Genomic DNA, 23404 nt, shown 5'->3' with positions numbered 1-23404 from the left:
TACTAATATCCTCCCAAGGTGTAGTAGGTGCCGGTAAAGGAGTATACAAACCGTGAGGCTTCAGCTTGGACTTGGACTTGTTGCAAGTAATGCATCTCTTCACATACATGTCCACATCCCGCCTCATCTTTGGCCAATAAAAGTGGCCAGCTAGCATGAGTAGCATCTTCTCACGCCCAAAGTGACCCATCAAACCTCCAGCATGATATTCCTGCAATAAGAGCAAACGCACAGACGATTCTGGAACACATAGTTTGTTAGCTATAAACAAGAACCCATCATGTATGTGATATTTTTCCCATGTTGTACCAATAGCACACAAGCGATATGGTTCAGCAAAATCATGATCAGTAGCATACAAATCACATGGGATCTCTAAACCAGGAATTTTAACATCAAGTTGAGTTAATAGCATATTCTTCCTAGATAGAGCATCAACAAAAATATTATCTTTTCCCTTCTTATGCTTAATAATGTATGGAAAAGACTCAATGAACTCAACCCACTTAGCAAGATGCTTATGCAAAGTAGATTGAGCTTTCAGATATTTCAAAGCTTCATGATCAGAATGTATGATAAATTCTTTTGGCCACAAGTAATGTTGCCAAACCTCAAGAACTCTAATTAAAGCATACAATTTTTTATCATATATAGGATAATTTAACTTAGCACCCGAAAGTTTCTCAGAAAAATATGCAATTGGACGACCCTCTTGCATCAACACACCACCTATTCCAATACCACTATCATGACATTCAATCTCAAATTTTTTATTGAAATCAAGAAGTGCAAGCAATGGTGCAGAAGTTAACAATCGTTTCAGTTCATCAAAAGCATGATCTTGGGCTGCGCCCCACTCAAAGACAACACCTTTTTTAGTCAAATCATTCAAAGGTGCATCAATAGTGCTAAATTTAGGCACAAATCTTCTATAAAACCCAGCTAGACCATGAAAACTTCGTACTTGACTCACATTCATGGGAGTAGGCCAATTTTGAATAGCTTCAATTTTAGACACATCTACTTCTACTCCATGCTTAGAGACAACATAACCCAGAAATATGACCTTATCTTTGCAAAATGTGCACTTCTCAAGATTACCATAGAGTTTATTATCACGCAACACTTGCAAAACATGTTGAATATGTATAGTATGATCAGATTCATTGCGGCTGTAGATTAATATGTCATCAAAGTACACAACCATAAACTTGCCAATAAAATCACGCAAAACATGGTTCATTAGTCTCATGAAAGTGCTAGGTGCATTAGTTAACCCAAAAGGCATTACTAACCACTCATATAAACCAAATTTTGTTTTAAAGGTTGTTTTCCATTCATCCCCCTCTTTCATCCTAATTTGATGATAACCACTACGCAAATCAATTTTAGAGAAAACAGCAGCACCACTCAATTCATCTAGCATATCCTCTAAACGGGGAATAGGATGACGATATCAAATAGTAATGTTGTTTATCGCTCTACAATCTACGCACATGCGCCATGTACCATCTTTCTTAGGAACTAGAATAACAGGAACAACACAAGGTCTAAGGCTTATGCGGATATAACCTTTGTCGAGTAGCGCTTGTACTTGCTTCTGTATCTCCTTCGTCTCTTCGGGGTTCGTCCTATATGGCACCCTATTGGGCAGCGAAGCTCCGAGGATCAAGTCAATTTGATGCTCAATACCACAAAATGGTGGTAGTCTTGCGGGTACCTCCTCCGGGAACACATCGCGGAATTCCTGCAAAACTTGAGAAACACCAAGAGGAATAGGGGTCATGTCGTTAGAAACCAACACCGTACCCCTGTACATGAGCACAAGAGGCATGGTTGTAGGATCTTCACTAAATTCTCTCATGTCTTCTTTGGTGGCTAAAAACACTAAGGAATTCACTCTCTCACTTTTCGTTATATCACTCACGATATTACAATTATCTCTCCTATCTAAAGGTGCATCCTCCAAGTTTACTTCAACTTTCTGACGAGATTCATTGATAATCTGTTGTGGTGACATAGGCTGCAAGTTAATTTTCTTGCCCTTGAACTCCAAGTGATATATATTGGCACGGCCATTGTGTTGCACAGAACGGTCATAGAGCCAAGGCCGACCCAATAGTAAGTGACACACCGTCATAGGAACCACATCAAAATCAATGAAATCCTTATACAGTCCAATAGCAAACTCAACACGCACCATGTGGTTTACCTTCATCTCCCCATTGTCGCTCAACCACTGAATATAGTATGGATGCGGGTGCGGTAGATACTTCAACTTCAGATTGGCACACAACTCCTTGCTTGCTAAATTGCGACAACTTCCGCCATCAATAATAACCTTGCAAGCATTGTCAGGACCAACTAAAGCCTTTGTTTGGAACAAATTGCAGCACTGAGTAGATGCACTAGGCAACACATTAAGAGCACGCTGAGATACAACAATAGTGCGAGCATCAGACGGATATGCATCTTCACCATCAGTGTCATAGTCATCATCTTTTGGAGCATATGGATCAACATCAACTCCAGTCTCATACTCATTGTCCTCATTAACTATCATAAATTTGCGGTTAGGACAATATCTCTTGAAGTGACCATTGCCACCACATGTATGGCAATTCATATCGCGGTTGCGCGCAGTAGACATGCTAGAACCACTCGTACCTGCAGCAGATTCGGACTTCTTTGTGTTAGACACATTGGAGACTGGCTTGCTAGATGGAGTAGAATAAGGTGCGGAGTGCGTAGATGGCGTCGGCGCCGTAGATGGGGCGCCCTAGGCGTGAAGCGCCCAGCTCCCATAGCATGACCTTTAACCTTTGCTTCTTCAGCCAACTGTGATTCAGCTTCTCTTGCATGATGTAGCAACTGATTCATAGTGGTGTAACTGTAATGACGAACAATGCCTTTGATATCATACTTTAATCCATTGAGAAAACGTTGCATTGTCATCTCTAGATACTCACGGACACGGCCACGCTGCATAAGCATCTCCATCTCCATGTAATATTCATCAACAGTCTTCACACCTTGTCTCAATATGGTCAACTTATCATAAATAGTACGCAAATAATTATTGGGCACAAAATGAGCTTCACTTGATCTTACTAGCACTTCACACTATATGGATGAAAGGTTGCAATGCACTCGAGAGACACTAGCAAAGCTCAAAGAAACAAGCACAAGATTGCTCAACTACAGGTGCAGAAAAGTAAACTAGGCCTTCACTTGATCTTACTAGCACTTCACACTTTTTCTTTTTGGATTTTCTTTTTGTAACACACGCAGCTATGTAGCTCTTTTTGCTTGTTTTCTATTTTATGTTTTTTATTTATTTTATGACTCAACTCCTTGATAACACGGCCAACAGATAATGCAAAGCACCAAAACCATAATGAGCAGCCTGTTGAGCAGTAAAACTAGTCTCTTCTGGGGAAGTTCCTAGTCACATATATCGAAAGGCTATGGCTATGGTTTGGACAAACACACTGTATGCTATGTGGACTCGGAGCAAAAAAAACTTACTCTAGATGAAAGCGGAAATACAAACCCTAACAATACGAGATGAAAGAAAAAGATACGCAAAGACAACTACGAAAAGCAACTAAAACTCGAAATTAGTGCAATCTAAAGCTATGGCAAACCCTAACCCTAACTTTTTATGGATTTTTCTGGATAGGAAACACTCACAACTCAACTATGGGGTGGATTGTGGATGGCTTACTGAGGAAACGCTGAAATCTGATACCAAGATGATAAGGGTGTTGAATATATTAGCAATTTTCCCCATGCTTTAATCAAATAAAACATTGGATAAAACATGACTAAAAAGTTTGATATTAAACTAGTCATGGAAATCACCATAGAGTAAAGGAGAAACATGTCTAAACTGATTGAGAAGAGCAATATGTTTGCTGACAATGAACCTGAACTTGTTGCTAGGAGAAGAAAGAGGATACTAATCTCATAAAAGGAAAGCAAGAACACATACGGTCCAGAAGAGGAACCAGCGTTGGCTTTGTCGCTGTTGAGAGCCATGTCGCTGAAGAGGTTGCTGATGTCGGGGAAGAAGTCGCCGTTGGGGAAGTAGTCGTCGGCCTCCGTGTCGATGTTGAAGGCAGCAGTCGCGGTAGAACGCTCCCCAAAAACCTTATCGCCTCTCTCCCGTACAGGATCACAAGAGACGGGGTTCCGGAGGCCTGCTGTCCCGTCCAGCGGTGCACGCCGATAGACGGGATGGAGAAGTCTTGAGCGGCGGCGCAAAGCTCTGGAACCGAGTGGTAGGCGCATATGGTGCTGTGTCTCGTAGTGTATCTCTGGAGAGGAGCGACCTCTTTTATAGGCACAGAGAGAGGAGTTGAACAGGCCACGCGAGGAGATGAAACGAAGGGCCAGGGAGGTGAACCGAACAGGCAGCAGCCGAAGCTGAACAGCCTACGTATTCAAAACCCACTGAAAAACGTTTCAATTTCTAGCGTCTGTTCATATACCCGTTCATGAGTGGCAAAAAGAAAGAGAGAGAGGCTCTCGGCTCGAGGCATTCCCGCAAACCGCGGCGCGCGCGTCGTGACAAGGCGAGCGAGCGGCGGCGTCGTCGGAGGAGGAGCGCGCGTGTGGCCAGCTCCTATTTCCTCCTATTATTTCTCTCTGACAAAAGGTATGAAGAGCTCCCCTTATAAGCTGCTCCAACTCTTCTTCAACTAGCAATGTGGGACTAAACTTTTGTCCCACCCTTGCCATGCATGAATGGGCCATGTGGGCCTCTAGGATTTATTAGGAATTTCTGGAATATTTATTGTGTTGATCCAATATGGGCCAAAATTCCAACAATCCCCCACCAGATCCTAGAGGCACATAGAATTTGCCTTTGGTTCCAAAACATTGTTTTATATACCGGTACTATAGCGAAGACTGTTAAGTTGAACTTTCGCCAGAACTCTATGCTACACTAGACTGCTACTTGAACAGTGGACTAAGCCTTGAACTGCAAGTTTTCTGCTAATCTAGCTTCACAACGAGCCTTGACCGGTACTAGGCCGTCGCAGGGCTTCCCCGCGGGTGGAGCTTATGCGTCATACTCCATGGCCTTTCATGAGTTTATTAGAAAGCACCCAACTCTCATAGGTTGCGATGTTTTAACAACCAAACTCATATAGGTGTGTTCTTCAACGGATGTTCTGCAGGACAACATCTGTGCTTAAATAAGCAACTTAGAACACATTAAGATAAATCAGCCTACCGTGCAGATTAGGAAAGTATTGCATCTTTTACGGAGTGGTATCATACAAGGAGTAAGGATACTTTCCTCTCAGTTGACATACAGGTTGTCTCCCAGTTCTAATTCACGGGATCTCTGGTCACATAGAATGGGTTACCACTGTGGACAACTTAAACGGTGGGTCTCATACCCATCTCCTTTGATGCATTATCTATCACGTTACGTGATAGACCCTTCGTGAAGGGGTCTGCCAAATTTCTAGATGTATGGATATAATCCAATGCAATAACTCCGGAGTTTCTCATTTTTCTGACAGATTTTAATCTCCTCTTCACATGCCTTGATGACTTCATATTATCCTTAGAACTGTTAACCTTGATGATCACAGTTTGATTATCACAGTTCATTGGGATAGCGGGTATTGGTTTCTCAACCACAGGTAAGTTCATCAAGAGTTCACGAAGCCACTCTGCTTCAACGGTGGCTGTGTCTAGTGCTGTGAGTTCTGCTTCCATTGTTGACCTCGTTAAGATGGTCTGCTTGCAAGACTTCCAAGAAACAGCGCCACCACCAAGTGTAAATACATATCCACTAGTGGCCTTAATCTAATCAGCATCAGAAATCCAGTTTGAATCACTATAACCCTCTAGTACCCTCGGATACCCGGTATAGTGAATGCCATAACTCGCAGTGCCTTTTAGATAGTGCATCACTCTTTCAAGAGCATGCCAGTGATCATCACCAGGATTTGAGACAAATCGGCTAAGTTTGCTCACAGCAAAGGCGATGTCAGGCCTCGTAGCGCTAGCCAAATACATCAGCGAGCCAATAATCTGAGAATATCTCAGTTGATCTCTAGCTGTCGTTTTATTCTTTCTAAGCAGCACACTAGGATCATAAGGCGTTGGACAAGACTTGCAATCGCTGTACCCAAAACGACTCAAGATCTTTTCCACATAGTGAGATTGAAGCAGTGTAATCCCACCATTGTCATCCTTCAACAGCTTGATGTTTAAGATTACATCAGCTACCCCAAGATCCTTCATCTCAAAACAGCGAGATAAGAAATCCTTGGTCTTCTTGATGATATTCAGGTTGGTTCCGAAAATCAGTATGTCATCGACGTATAAGCAAAGAATGACTCCTTCGCCCCCACCATGGCGATAGTACATACATTTATCAGCTTCATTTACAACAAAGCCTTCAGCAGTTAAAGTTCTTTCGAACTTCTCATGCCACTGCTTAGGTGCTTGCTTGAGACCATATAAAGACTTCAATAATTTGCACACCTTTCCTTCTTGACCATTTACTACAAATCCATCTGGCTGGTCCATGTAAATTTCCTCATCCAACTCTCCATTTAGGAAAGCTGTCTTAACATCCATTTGATGAATGAGAAGACCGTATGAGGGAGCCAGTGATAGTAGTACTCTAATGGTAGTCAATCTAGCTACAGGTGAGTACGTATCAAAGAAGTCTTCACCTTCCTTTTGGGTATAACCCTTGGCCACAAGCCGTGCCTTGTACTTTTCAATTGTACCATCAGGCCTAAGCTTCTTCTTAAACACCCATTTACATCCTACGGGTTTGCACCCATAAGGACGATCAGTAATCTCCCAAGTTCCATTAGCCAAAATGGAATCCATCTCACTTCGGACAGCTTCCTTCCAGTAGTCAGCATCTGGAGATGCATAGGCTTCTGAAATAGAAGTGGGAGTGTCATCCACGAGATACACAATGAAATCATTACCAAAGGACTTCGCAGTCCTCTGTCTCTTACTCCTTTTAGGAGCTTCATTGTTATCCTCCTCCAGATTCTCAAGGGGTTCTATCGGAATGGTGGATTCAGGAATTGTAGCGAATTCCTGGATAGATGTACTAGGCATCCCCTGATTCGATGAGCTAGGCATATCCTTCATGGGAAATATATCCTCAAAGAAAGTCGCATCATTCGACTCCATGATTGTACCAACATGCATGTCGGATACCTCAGACTTTACTATCAAGAATCTATAGCCAATGCTATGAAAAGCATAGCCCAGAAAAACACAATCAACAGTTTTTGGTCCAAGCTTGCGCTTCTTGGGAATTGGCACATTGACTTTGGCCAAACATCCCCAAGTCCGTAGGTAAGTGAGTTTCAATCTTTTCTTCTCCCATTCCTCGAATGGAGTTATCTCCTTATTCTTTGTGGGAACTCGGTTTAGAACATGACATGCAGTCAATATCGCCTCCCCCCACCATGCCTTGGAGAGACCCGATGTGTCTAACATGGCGTTAACCAAATCAGTTAGAGTGCGGTTCTTTCTTTCGGCCACCCCATTTGACTGAGGTGAGTAGGGAGGCGTCCTCTCATGGATTATACCATGCTCCGCACAAAATGAGTCAAACTCATTGGAGAAATACTCTCCACCACGATCAGACCTAAGTCGCTTGATCTTTCGTTCAAGTTGATTTTCTGTTTCAGCTTTATAGATTTTGAAGAAACTTAACGCTTCATCCTTCGATTTCAGAAGATACACATAACAATATCTAGTTGAGTCATCAATGAACATCATGAAGTATTTCTTTCCACCTTTTGTCAACACACCATTCATCTCGCAAATATCTGAATGTATGAGTTCTAGAGGTGCCAAATTTCTTACCTCCGCAGTCGTATGAGACTTGCGAGGTTGCTTAGCTTGAACACACACTTGACACTTAGAACCCTTTACATTAGTGAAACTTGGGATTAAATTCAGTTTAGCTAGCCGCGTCATACAACCAAAATTAACATGACAAAGACGTGAATGCCAAACATTTGTCTCAATGTTGGTGCAAATATGATTAACAACTTTATTACAAACGTCTGACAGGGATAGGCGGAACAAACCTCCGCACTCATAGCCTTTACCAACAAAGGTTCCAAATTTTGACACAACAAATTTATTGGACTCAAACACAATCTTGTAGCCATCACGCCCCCGCCGCGATCCGCTAACAAGATTTTTATTGATAGAAGGGACATGATGCACGTTCTTCAGGCGCACGATCTTCCCCGAAGTGAACTTCAGATCGACCGTACCAACACCACGAACAGTAGCATGCGAGCCGTTGCCCATCAACACAGAGGAAGTCCCTGCGACCTGAGAAGAAGAAAACATGGAGATATAAGCACAGACGTGTACATTGGCACCTGTGTCAATCCACCATTCAGGAGAATGACATATTGAAAGGACAGTAGGAAATATACCATACCCAGCATCCTTCATCTCAGTGTCTCCAATGACAACATTGGTCGTCTTGCCGCCCTTTCCTTGCTGACGCTTGTCAAAGCGGTTTGGGCAATTGGGAGCCCAATGATCAGGATCACCACAGACATGGCATACTCCTTTCTTCTTATCGGTCTTCCTTTTGAAATTGGTAGACTGTGAGGCCTTGTTCTTCCCATCAAATTTTCCTTTGCCATCATACTTGTTCTTGTTCTTGGACTTGTAGGATTGGAAGTTCTTCTTCTGTACCAAGTTGGCACTAGAACCTCCCTCAACACCTCGAGCACGTGTGTCTTTTGCCCTTGCCTTTTCTTCCACGTCAAGAGACCCAATGAGATCCGTAGTGGAGAACTCTTGTCTTTTGTGCTTCAGAGAAGTAGCAAAATTCCTCCATGAAGGAGGAAGCTTGGCAATGATACCTCCGGCAATAAATTTGTCCGGCAACACACAAGTGAACTGCTCAAGTTCCTTAGCAATGGACTGTATCTCATGAGCTTGCTCAACGATGGAGCGCTCATTAGTCATCTTGAAGTCATAAAATTGTTCCATGACATACAGTTCACTGCCCGCATCCGAGACCCCAAACTTGGCCTCGATTGCGTCCCACATATCCTTGCCCGTAGAGATGGACAAATACGAGTCAACAATGTTCTCGCCAAGAACGCTGATGATAGCACCCCTCAGAAGGGTGTCGGCATCCTCAAAAGCTTTCTCCTCGAGGGGAGTAAGCTCTCCTTCAGGCTTGCCCTTAGTGGCGTCAAAGCATCTCATGGTTGTAAGCCAGAGAATAGCTCTAGCACGCCACCTCTTGTAATTCACGCCCTCGAAAGGAGGAGGCTTAAGAGATGAAGCAAAGCTAACCGGGGAATAATGCCTATAAGGTTTTTGGATTGTTGAATATATTAGCAATTTTCCCCATGATTTAATCAAATAAAACATTGGATAAAACATGACTAAAAAGTTTGATATTAAACTAGTCATGCAAATCACCATAGAGTAAAGGAGAAACATGTCTAAACTGATTGAGAAGAGCAATATGTTTGCTGACAATGAACCTGAACTTGTTGCTAGGAGAAGAAAGAGGATAATGATCTCATAAAAGGAAAGCAAGAACACATACGGTCCAGAAGAGGAACCAGCGTTGGCGTTGTCGCTGTTGAGAGCCATGTCGCTGAAGAGGTTGCTGATGTCGGGGAAGAAGTCATCGTTGGGGAAGTAGTCATCGGCCTCCGTGTCGATGTTGAAGCCAGCAGTCGTGGTAGAACGCTCCCCAAAAACCTTATCGCCTCTCTCCCGTACAGGATCACAAGAGACGGGGTTCCGGAGGCCTGCTGTCCCGTCCAGCGGTGCACGCCGATAGACGGGATGGAGAAGTCTTGAGCGGCGGCGCAAAGCTCTGGAACCGAGTGGTAGGCGCATATGGTGCTGTGTCTCGTAGTGTATCTCTGGAGAGGAGCGACCTCTTTTATAGGCACAGAGAGAGGAGTTGAACAGGCCACGCGAGGAGATGAAACGAAGGGCCAAGGAGGTGAACCGAACAGGCAGCAGCCGAAGCTGAACAGCCTACGTATTCAAAACCCACTGAAAAACGTTTCAATTTCTAGCGTCTGTTCATATACCCGTTCATGAGTGGCAAAAAGAAAGAGAGAGAGGCTCTCGGCTCGAGGCATTCCCGCAAACCGCGGCGCGCGCGTCGTGACGAGGCGAGCGAGCGGCGGCGTCGTCGTCGGAGGAGCGCGCGTGTGGCCAGCTCCTATTTCCTCCTATTATTTCTCTCTTACAAAAGGTATGAAGAGCTCCCCTTATAAGCTGCTCCAACTCTTCTTCAACTAGCAATGTGGGACTAAACTGTTGTCCCATCCTTGCCATGCATGAATGGGCCATGTGGGCCTCTAGGATTTATTAGGAATTTCTGGAATATTTATTGTGTTGATCCAATATGGGCCAAAATTCCAACAAAGGGGTGGCCCGATCTTCTCAGTAAGCGAGGTGGATGGTGATGAACACACGATGAACACATCGGAGATAACTTGATGATAACTTGTATGACACAACGAGATCTCTCGATTGGTCCCTGTCGCCAATGCAACATCTCTCAACCCTGCAAGATATTCGCAACTCCACACACTTGCGCACGTAGCCGCCGACCATGAAGCGGTAAGTTGCAACCGTCTAATTCCCAATGGAACAGAAGATCACATAAGACTTTCAGGGGCTCAACACCAAATCGATGCAATATGGTGTAGAGATTCAATAGAGTTGCAAAGCAATCAACTATGAACTAGGGTTTATCTTAAACGTGGTCTGAAGCTACTTTGGGGGTGTCCTGGGCACTTATATAAGAGTTCAGGACGACCTCAGATCGAAAAAGTACGAAAATAACCGACCCAGAATAGATCTGGTCGAGACAGACTCGGACTCGGCCGGCCTGGGGGCCGGTCGACCGGGTCTGGGACCGGCCGGTCCGGTTCAAACCGGGCCTGGCGCCGGGTGGTGATCGGACGATGGTTCCGGGCTTACTGGATGTGCCCCGGCTGGCACAAGCTTAGTGCCCGGTCGGCGCCGGGTTGGGCGGTCTGGCGCCCGGTCGGACCGGGCCTGGGACCGGATGCGCCGACGTGGTGGCTGGTCAGACCGGGTCTGGCGCCGGTCTGGACTTGGTCTTCTTCCCTCGCGCATGCCTCCCTCTCCTCCCTCGCGCTTCCATGGGATGTCTTCGTTTCCAGCTTCATGGCCAACTCCATGTCAAGCTTCTTGTCCAGCTGCTCCTCTCCTCCTCGTGCGATGCTTGCTCCCTCCTCATACTTGATCATACATAAATAATAGGACTTAGGCAATTTAAAGTTCTCATTGATCAAAGTATCACTTAGGAACAAATTCACCTGTTGTTTAAGTAGCTTCGCAAGAGCCCGTGTCATTGGTCCAATCCTGACTTCATTGGACTTGAGCTTCACAGCAGGATCATCTTCAACTTGTAATGATGTAGGTAGTAGTGTGGTAGGGATGTCCTCGTCAATTTGCTAATTATATTGAAAAAATTATGGAAGTATTCATGGATGACTTTTCTATATATGGTACTTCTTTGATAACTGCTTGGTCAATCTTAACAAAGTTTTGCAGAGATGTGAAGACCAACACTTAGTCCTTAATTAGGAGAAGTGCCATTTCATGGTTACAAAAAGTGTTGTACTTGACACACCGCATTTCAGGAAGAGGCATTGACGTGGACCATGCCAAGATTGAAGCCATAGAAAAGTTACCATCTCCCAAGGACATCAAAGTTATAAGAAGTTTCCTTGGGCATGTTGGATTTTATAGAAGGTTTATCAAAGACTTCTCTAAAATATCAAAACCTTTAACCAACATGTTAAAAAAATATGTCCCATTTTATTTTAATGATGAATGTGTAGAGTCATTTAATATTTTAAAAATGCTTTAATAAGTACTCCTATAATTCAACCTTCTGATTGCAATCTACCTTTTGAAATTATTTGTGATGCTAGTGACTACAATGTTGGTGTTGTTTAAGGCCAACGAGGTGATAAGAAACTTAATGTCATTTACTATGCTACTAAAACAACCGATGGTGCCCAGAGAAAATATGCTACTACTGAAAAAGAATTCTTAGCAGTGATATTTGCATGTGATAAGTTTAGACCTTACATAGTTGATTCTAAAGTCATAGTGAACTCTAATCATTCTGATATTAAATATCTTATCAACAAAAAGATGCTAAGCCTAGATTAATAAGATGGGTTCTATTACTTCAAGATTTTTTCTTGCATTATGTTGATAGGAAAGGTGAAGATAATCCATTAGCCGATCATTTATCTAGAATAGAAAACATCCCACTAGATCATATTCCTATTAATAATAGCTTTGCTAATGAATAACTTGCAAACATTAATGTGTCTAGTGCTAGAGTTGCATCCCCATAGTTTGTTGATTATGCAAACTTTATTGTTGGAAAAGTTATGCCACCACATTTTAACTCACAACAAAGATAGAATTCGTCTATGATATTAGACATTACTTTTGGGATGATTATTTCCTTTATATGAAAAGTGTGGATGGTATTGTTAGACATTGTGTGCCTGAATTTGAGCAAGAGGGTATCATAAGAGATTGTCATGACGGTCCTTATGGAGGACATCATGTAGGAGACCGCACTACTGCAAAGGTATTACAATCTAGTTTTTATTGGCCTGCTTTATTTAAGAATATAACAAATGACCTTCTAGTGCTGCAATCGATGGCAATCAAAGGACCTTCGTAAATACGACAAAATACAAATGATTTCCACAAAATCCTCAGGAAACATGCGAGTGATGCAATTGATGGAAAATATACAGATCAAAAGGCCCACGCCGGTACTTCGTACTTACGATACCTGAGCAACGAAGCCTGTCGAGGTCACGATTCCCTCATTAACTCGGGGGCTGCTGCCGATAAATTTCAAAAATACACGTACGGTTTGAGCAAAGTTGTGTTTACTACGGGTCCCCTGGGTCTGCAACATGAGCTGATCACTCAAAAATTTGTTGCCGACACTTTACAAATTACAAGCATCATAATACCGATGCCGAAGAGCCAGCATGCCAAAGCCTGTAGCTCAATAAAAAAATAATCAAAAAATGTCATCGGCATCTGAAGACACTATTACAAAGCAACAATGTTGTATCACGATGAAAAAGTCATCGACTTCAAAGATTTGCTCGTCTCCGTGAGCATCAACATCAATATGAAGAGAAATCACAGATTGGGCAAACAGGTTACATCGTGTACACGAATAAAGTTACATCCCAAGGTACCCAAATATTCGGGATAAGGAGAAGTATCATTGAAAAAGTAATTTACAACAATAGTATCGCTTACACAGTTGGGAAAAGTATCAGACTACTCATTTGGAGCTTCAGCTCCATAGTTTGCTTCAGAACTCACCTCCAATCTATCAACTCTAATGGAGGTAGGGTGTCTGACGACAGGGAAGTATTGGTTCACATGGGCATCGGCCTTATAGCAATCGACTCCAAATATAGTAAAGGATGCTGAGCCAACACAAAGGCAAAAGTTGTTTCTGCCCAGCAAGAAGTTGACTACACACTTTGCTATGCACCAAAGTGCACCCGATCCTGGAATTTTGCAATGATCGCAACCTTTGACCTATTGGTCCAGAAGACGCCATGTGCTTGTGACAGATCAGTCAGGACTTCGACTTGCTCATGAACTCGCTTGTTCTCCTCACACAAGTTTAGAGCAATAACTAATAAAAAAATGACGAGGAAAAGTTCAGTCATCAAGAAGATACACTATCAAAAGTGAAGAAGATGAAGGATTATCGAATACTCATAGTTCAAACTTTATGTGGGCTTATGTAGCTCGCTCAATGCGTACTGCTCTGCTTCCATGGCTAGTTCACCCTTCTTCTTGATCACAGTCGCCATGGCATGGATACCTAACAGGTCTTTTTCCATTCGATATATTATGCTCCTCATTTGTTCCACGGGGCCGGATTCAAAGCCAGCAGCCGAAGCACTTTTGACGAAAGGAACAACTGGTGTCACCTGCAATACAGCATCGAGTGCGCATATTCAGATAAAAAAATACAGTATCAAGAACTCCAATTACTCTTGTCGGGAGCGCACAATCAAAACTGGACATCGTGGTTATAAAGAAAAGAACTGGCAACATTGCCAGCTCAAATTCATTACAAAGTGAGGCCTTAGAAAAGCCATTGTTAAAAACAAGTATCTATTACAACTTGGCAAAATTCCTTCACGGAGCTTGGGTTTGAGTTGACATGCTTGGGGTGATTCTGCCAGCAGCTGGCTTATTAGCTTCTACTAAATCAAGAAGTTGTCGCGCACACTTACGCGCTGGCGCACTAAAAGGACTAAGGTCAATACCAAGGCATCTTGATCTTTCGGTAGCTCAGTTGTCAATGATTTCATGTCGGCTTTGAATTCATACCCCATTAGAAGTTGGAATGCAAGAAGAGCTCCGTAGGTACGTGAGATATGTTTGAATACCTCGATGGTGCCTTGGGTGTCAACAGAAAATGCATCTACCAGCTGCCCCAGAGTCTTGTCCTGATCTGCCTTCGGGAAGATCAGAGCAAAGATCCTTGACAAAGTTGCCTTACTCTTCTGGAGAAGGCCTCGGACAAGCTCGTTGGAGTCGACCGCAAAAGAAATAGCATCGACTACAGAATTAACCGGGGGCTTGCCTACAGTATCTGCAGGAATATCGGCCACTCCTGTAAAAGTGGAGGCAATAACAAGAGATTAATAAAGCTAAACAAGAAAGAAATGTTGAAGTTGTTACAATAAATTACCCAGTAGGGCCTTGATAGAGTTGCGGCAATTGTCCTCCTTCTCCTTCGCCTGAATATTGTCCTCCTTCTCCTTCACCTGAATCTGGGCCTCCGCCTTCTCCTTATCTTCCTCCTTCAGCTTTGTCTTCAGCTGGTTTAGTTCTTTCTTCAGTGAACATGCTTCTTGTCGAGCAGTAGCTGCCATTTTGACTGCCTGGTCAAGTTGGGCAGACTTTGATTGAGCGGCTTGCTTGAGTTGAATGCTCTCAGCTTCAAGGTGAGTAAATCGGGAGGCGAAGTCCTTTATTATTGATACGGTAGCTTGGATGGGCTGTGATGAGACAGAAGACAAAGTTGTTATGAATATATCATGCTATCCTTGATCCAACATTCGACTGCAATCAGCCGAATATAGGCTCGGGGGCTGGAAGAGGAAGAATCAACATCAAGTACGAGAAATGTTACGGTACTTACGTGCCCTTCAGGAGCCGAAGGAGAAGAGGCAGCTGCCGAAGGTATTTCTTTTCCCTTTAGTAAAGAAGGAGCAGCCTGTGTTTCCTTCGGCACAGGCGGTACTTCAACTGCAGTTGAAGTCTGCTTGCTGGAGCTGGTCCTAACCTTCTTCTTCGGAGGAGGCTCTACATATCCTTTGTCACTACATAAGCATGTATGGCTACATCAGCAATATGGGTGAAAAGATATAAGTCAAGCCTGAAAGAATGAAGGGAAACACTTACGAGTCGAAAAGCAGCTCATCTTCATCGGCAAAGCCGCCTAACAGACACTTCGGTGGCTGACCAGTGGACATCTCTCTGGAGCTGCACCAACAAGAAGAACACGATCAGTATCATTGTCATGTTGGTCGTTGGGACTCGACTCTGCTGTATCGGTTAATTCATCATCGTGGGTTTTATGGTATTCGGCAGAAGGGGCTTCAGGGTTGAAAGGATTGTTCTCCTCCTCTCTGGAGGCCTCACTGTCCTCGACTATTTCGACATGAGCTTCTACATTGCCGGTAGATTCATCATCTTCCGGTTCTTCCTCAGCCTCGGATACAACGGGGTAGTATCTAGCAGCTACAGGGACCTGTTGAGGCAAGCAATAACTTAGTAAGTAAAACAAAGTTATCAGATGCGTGTATTGAAGCAAGTGTGAGACAATCGGGATTACCTCAGTTGGCTGATGAGTAAGTTCGTACGGATCTTGGAGGGACAGTAAGGGAATAGAATCCTCTTGACTGAAATAAGTTAAACATCTGACTTCGTCTAATAATTCCTTATCCGACAATTCTGCGGCACTGATTTAGTCTCATCCTTGGGACCCGAATATAACCACATCTGGTGAGCTCTAGACATTATCGGCGGGACGCGACGCTTCAGGAATACAATAACAATCTCAGTGCCGATCATTGTTTGACCATCGGCATCCTTCACTTCCAAGATTCTCTCATACAAATCATCGGCTGTTACTTTTTCTTCGGCAGTCAGGATATTTCTCCAGGACTTCTTCGGCGTCGCCTCTAGTACATTGACAAACTTTGGCAGGCTTGTGTTGTGTCCTGGTGCCGATTGATCCCTAAGAGAGAACCAATTCGACCTCTAGCCTTGGACAGACTCCTTCATCAAAAAGTTAAAGTAATTAACTTCCTTTCGGACGATGAAGCCAACTCCACCAATGGTGTAAGGTCTGTTGTTGCCGCTGTAGCATTTGACGAAGAAAATCTTCTTCCATAGGCCCCAATGGGGATCAATACCAAGAAAAGCCTCACAAGTAGTGATGAAGATTGCATGGTGAAGAATGGAATTTGGGGTCAACTGCCAAAGTTGGATCCCAACGAAAGTAGAAGACACGGAAGGAGTTCATGTGCCGGTAGAGATAACCCTCTGAACAAGAAAGCAGCAAACATGACAGTAAATCTAGTAGGGGGATTAGGACATGAATCTGAACCTGGCAGACGAATATCTTCCTTGTTGTCGGAGATTAATCGAAGGCTCCGCGCCTTCTTTTTGTCACGCTTGGTCATGGTGGATGCGGTCCAGTCGCATGGAGCATCTCTAGCGGCGGTGGTGGCAATTCATGGAGAGGTTCTATTCGGAGCGGCCGTGGTGTCCTTAGAGCTAGTAGCACTCGTGGTGGCGCCAGCGACTGCGGCTCCCTTCTTCTTGCCCATCTCAATACAGGTTTTTTTGGGAGTTTTGGTGTTTGGGCGCAGTAACAATGGAGCGAAGAAGCAAAGGGAGAAGAAGAACAAGATGGTAGGGGAGGGATGAGTAAATCCCTAGATCCTCTTTATAAAGGAAAAAAAATTACTTTGGAATTGGGCAGACGGATTCAAGACGTGTCAAAATAAGAGGCAAACGGGGGCCCATTACCTCCACTATCCGCAGAAATCGAGGAGACGCTTCGGTTAGCGCGCAATGATCGGTCATTTCCAAAACTGGCTGCTCAGACGTGGGATGGGCCCGCTAGGTCATGTCATGTCAGTCTCGCTGCTGCGGTTGCCACGTCATTGATGATGTCATAAAAGTTATCGGATCCCTTTGATGGAGCACTCGAATGGAAGTAACTTCTGAAGGAATCTACAACTTTCGGCTACTCGACTTGAGTCTACGCATGGTTGCAAATATCCATCCCTAGACTCGGGGGCTACTCCCGTCGGGAGCGCTAGACGCGCACCCGATAAAAACAACAAAAGCATCAATAATCAAAGGAATTCAACTCGGGGGCTACTGATGTGGGCATTACCCTTTGGGTACCTGACATTAGTCTACCTCCCTTGGCCCAACTAGGGCCCCATGAAGATTGTCCAAGACCAAGGTGGGCCCGTACATCGGTTGCAACGAAACAAACCTACCAGAAGATGGATTCTTGATGAAGAAGGCAAGAAGATGTCAATAAAGGAAGGATTTGTTTAGATCTCAATGTAACCTAGTCGAGTTCGGACATGACTCTCGGGACCTGGCCTCCTATGTAAAGTCCAGGAGAGGATCTTCCGAATGACAGAGCAAGAAGAAGAACACACGCAACCCTCGCAAATTAGCATACACAAACCCTAGAAACCTTTCCTCCCGGCGAGTTCACCATAATAGTCTATCGATTACCCAATTGTAACCTATTGTATTCGATAAATCAATATAAAACAAGTAGGAAGTAAGGGTTTTACCTCATCGAGGGCCCCGAACCTGGGTAAATCTATCTCCCTGTTCGTTTGGTATCCGATGTCTTGTGTTAGCCTGCAGGATTCCGTCAACCCTAAGCACCTCATGGTGGGTATTGCCGAGGAGCACCCTTGTCAATCGTTTCAAGAAGATTGATGGGGCTGTCTCTGCCAAGTTCAATGACTGTGACGCCCCAAAACCGATACCATGAGGATTCTAGCGATTCCACCGAAATCCGCATGTAACGATTCGGAGACGCCCTCCTACACGACGTGCGCGACGAATCACACACGTGATGCAGGAGGAACTATCACGAGCAGTTGCATTACAACATGTTTACAATAGAGCCCATAAGAAACATATATTACATCAACGACTACAACCAGTCAAGAATATAAATATACAACACAAAGATTCAAATCATACAGAAGATCAAATAAGTCCTTGTACGAACAAGATACAAAATGGACTAAAAGTCCTGAAGATAACCAGTGCCCAGGCCAAGCTGGAAGGGTAACCTTGCTAACGTCGTCACCTCAAAACCTATGAAAGTCGAGCCAAGGGTTGCTAATAAAAGTGGGAGGAGACAAAAGAGAAAGAAAGGTGAGGCTAAGTACCAAAGGCACGTACTTGCGAGACAAGACCGGTTGTGCTCGCCGATGGGCAATAAAAATTGCCCGGCTATATGGTGGAGTTTAGCGGCAGCAAAGCTTGTACTAACCAATAGAGACACGCTACAACATTTGTCTAAACAAAGAAGGTGAGAGAGCGCATAAGCTAACAGTTCTATACTCTGCAAACATAACCCAACCGATGCATTCCCCCTTCAGAAAGGAAGAAGTACTAACAAGGACACTCACATTGTTGACAAGTTTTATTAGGTAGAAGTTGCAGTAATGCTAAATTACAATGCAAGTTATTAACAAATTATTAGCAGTAGCATAAAGGTGTAAATTTTTATATGATCGAGTTAAACAGCTCCAAGTCGTCCATAACCGCGGACACGGCTTATCGATAAGATGTACACCCTCCAGGGGTTGCCCAAATGTAACCATACACATGATTGACCCCACTTAGCAAGTGTGGAGTCTCACAACAAGATTGTTCCCAGTTTAACAAGAAAGTCTAGGGGGGCACCCGACTAAGCTACCTGTTTCGGAGTTCGGCCGTACTCCGAAGGGGACTCAGGGTTTGCGACGAAGGCTAGGCATGCAAACCACATGCTTCGCTAAACGTCCCGCGAGGTATAATACATAATATACACATCCAGAGACAACAGTAAGTAAAGCATGGCATGCATGGCATAGGCAAATAAAACCAATGTTGTGGCCCCCTTTTCAACTGACTTGAGAAAATGTAATGGGCGAGGAGGGTCCCAATAATCATCCCCACGCACGGGTAGATCACTCAACCTCCTGGGGGCCCACTTCATCTCATTTTGTTCGTCTCTAAATTTCTGAAGCGTGCCCCCTGACCTTGCCCTTTTTCGAGTCTCGTAGCTCCTGGAAAGTCAAAAACACTAAAAGAGGCGTCTTCTCCTAAACAGAATTAGAACCGGAGGAGAGAGGATGTTTTAGAAAATCCCTTAAAACATCATAAAACATGGGAATAACATTATATAAGATGCTAATATGTGGTAATATGTTGCAATAAAGTGCAAAGTTCATGTATGCGTTTTACATGCATCAACATCCACAAGCTTAACCTATGCTTATCCTCGAGCATAAAGGTGATAAAGCTAACATGGACTATGAAGTTTATTGCAATGCTTCTAAAATACTTTGACAAGAACTTTGCTCTATGCATGCATAAAAATTTAACATGGCAAATATGTGAAACATAGCTTAATTAATGAAATAGCGAAGTGCTAATAAAGATACACTATGTTGGTGTGCTACTATCTATACATGGTGTAAAAGAGATAATATATGGAAACACTATTTGGACATGATTAATTGATACTAGAAACAAATAGAGTTCTAACATCGCATTTGATTGAATCATCAGCAAGGTTTTTGAGACCTTTGATTCCTACAATTGTTGAGTAGAAATTCATCATGCTTGCATTGCAAACCAAATAATGGGAGGATGATGTATCCCTCCAATATTTTAACATTCAAACTCTCATAGAAGAATCATACATGAGTGAGTAGGTACTATCTTTAGTTGACCATAAAGTGGAATGAAAATGGTTCAAGTGTTCGCTTCTTAGCTTTTCACCTTATGAGTGGCAGGGGTTCTTCCCTTGATATAAAAACAGTCGACTCATTGGGTTCTAACTCTTCTTCTCTTTTTCCTCTTTTTTCTCTTTTTTCTCTTTTCTTTATTTTCCTTCTCTTCTCTTTTTTTCTCTTTTTCTTTTATCTTTTTATTTTCCTTTTTATTTTATTTCTAAGTGGTGGCTCATTGGTTCAAAGCTAGCAAGAGGCTGGTTGGTCAACCAAATATATTATCAACTGACTTACAATGCTTCAAATATGAGGTTCACCATTTAAAAGGAACTGACACACAAACATCAACCTTCATATTTTAAATACACATAGGAATATGTTTATTCCTTGGGAACTTCTTAGTTTTAGCCCATTAATTCTTTGATATAATAATTATTTATCATTGAACATGTGCCAAGTCCACAATATCAATCATAATGGGATGCATAAACATTTGTTCGAAGCTAATCTCTCGATCAAGTATAAGTAATGTTACTTGATAATATATTATTTGCATCAAATATAGCGAGGAAATCACAAAGATCGTAAACATCTAATATCACTTCCCCAAATATTGATGAAACTATGCACAAGTATTTGCTATGGTTAAAGTGCACAATAAATATAGCAAAGGTATCATACTTTCTTTTATCAATTCCCACATATGAATGCAAATTATTTTCATTAGGATCTTTAAGAATAGGATGATTTAATTCATTATCTCTTTCTTAATCATTCAAGGCATTTTTCATGATGGTCTTATTTATTTCAAAGCAAAACTAGACATAAAACTAATAAAGGACGCTCCAAGTTTTTGAGAGAATTCTATGTTGCTCAAAAAACAAAGTTTAGAAGTGTGCAAACAGAGAGTTTTGATATATTTCCAGTGGGGTGCCTTGGGCATCCCCAAGCTTATGGTATTCACCATTCTTGGACTACTCTTTGTGTGGTGTTCTTCCATTCCCTGTGAAAATACTTCAACACAAAACTTGTTTCCCATTCTTTTCTATGGGGTGACATTAGTGGTAAAAAGATATCATGCTTTCTGCTCTTTATACATAAACAAATTATATATTTATGAACCAGAGATCATATAATGTTATACTCATTATAATATATCAAAAGTTCATGCAAAAATCATTTTGATACTTAAGAGAATGGATCTAACATTGAAAGGCAGAATATGTCCAGAATTTTCGTGTTAGCAAAACTGAATTTTTAATACCACTTAGGCACATCATGAATTTTAGACAATTCGTTTGCATATAGAGGATAAAAATTTACAGCTACTGTGAATTTCTAATTTTTTTAGGATTTACCAAAAAATTAGAAAAATCATGCACTAAAAAGTGCAGTGGAGGAATCAACAACTCCATATTTTGTTTGTAACTTTTATCATCCAAATGGGTAAAAACTTGGTACTTTATTTAGAAACTAGAGAGTAAACTAAAATAAAACTAACATGGTACATCAAGCATTAATATGAAAAACTAAAACCAAACAAAGATAAATAAAAATATGGTCCCCGCAAACATTCAAATGTGTCATGAAGATAAACTAAAACATGAGTTTGAAATGATTTACTTGAGATATTTGAAAGAAGAGGGATATGCATGGGCATCCCCACTCTTATGATCTTGATAATTCTAGTCCTCTAATTCTTCCTCATCATATCATGTTACTCAGCTCAAACAAAGAAATATTTTCATATCCATGATACTCCAATGCATACAAAATTGTTGTTCTCCAAACAAATGATATGATTATTTTCTACCAAAATGGGAACTATAGATATCATTGGGAAACCATTTTATTTAAGAAGCTAACATATATAAAGAAAGGAAACATTTTTTTATTTTGTTTTACTGTAGGAAAAGTTTTAATGATATATACTTTGCAATGGTTCCATTGGCATGAATAACACATGCTCAAGGTCGACCCCAACTTCTCCATTGCCCAACCCTCTCATTTACTCTTCCATACTTTATTTTTTTCTTTTATTAAAACTTATAAACTCATTAATATGAAATGATAAGTACAAATATTTAACAAGGACATAGATGTGTGCTCAAATTAAAATATACTTGAAAATATATGGAGCACACCATAAGATTTGAAACAATTAACTTTTAAGTCTCACCCTCTTCCTGTGCATATAAGAATTAGTATCTTGCATTTTAAATAACATATAAATGAAAAGAAGGCTCTTATCTCTTCCTCTTTCATAACATTTGCAAGCATCAAGAGTAAACTCAATAACATAGTCGTGAATAGAATCACCACATAAAGACAAATCATCTAATGAGCTTATGGTATCATATATTTCTTTTGAATCATCATGATCCTCCTATAAATTAGACAAACTTATTTCACATAGAGGATCATCATCAATATTATAAGAAGGGGTGTTTTGTGTGTTACCATTGTTGGGAGTTAGAGATGGGTAGCTACTCCATTCTTCTTCCTCTTGTTCTTCTTCATGCTCTTCTTGGGGTTGCATGGGCATCCCAAGCTTATGATTTTATCGTCCTCTTTCTCCTTATTTTGTTCTTCTTTGCTTTCCTCTTGAGGCTGCATGGATACCCACAATCTTATGTTTTCCTCTTCTTCTTCCTGCAACATATTAGTGCTCCCTTGGGCAGCCATGCCCCTCTTTTTAAAGTCAACAACATAGATATTTTCATGCTAGTTGGTTATACAATAATCAAGGACACCAATGAGCTCTCTTTTAGAATTATAAGATGTAGGGCAAATTTCATGTTCACACATGAAGGTGTATAATTCACATGCTTCCATATAAGTAACACATTGCTCAACTTGTTCCATCCCTACATGAGCATAATCGCAACTATGATAAGATGCAATAACATATTCTTTATGGGATCTACATTGAAATTTAAAGTGTCTAAAATTTTGTTCAGAGCAACAGTTTTTATCATCATAGTAGTCAAGCAATTCAATAGCGATAAAATTTAGAACTTCCAAGCCACATTCTAATCTCATACCTTCTTTTGATTCTCTATGTTTCTTACCAATTTCATCAACATTCAAGTACATAAACAAGATGCCATTAATATTCATACTTGTTCTCATAACAGGAGTATTTTTGGTACTTTCCATTTTCTAAAATAAAGCTACTGAAAGTAAACTATCAATGCAAGAAATAATAAAAGCCTAGCGCTATGCTCCCCGGCAACGGTGCCAGAAAAGTATCTTGATAACCCCCAAGTGCAGGGGATCGCCGCAGTACA

The sequence above is a fragment of the Lolium perenne genome, chromosome 4 (genome assembly GCF_019359855.2).
Source record: "Lolium perenne isolate Kyuss_39 chromosome 4, Kyuss_2.0, whole genome shotgun sequence".
NCBI lineage: Eukaryota > Viridiplantae > Streptophyta > Magnoliopsida > Poales > Poaceae > Lolium > Lolium perenne.
The sequence above is the reverse complement of the archived record's forward strand: the minus strand, read 5'-3'. Positions refer to the sequence as shown.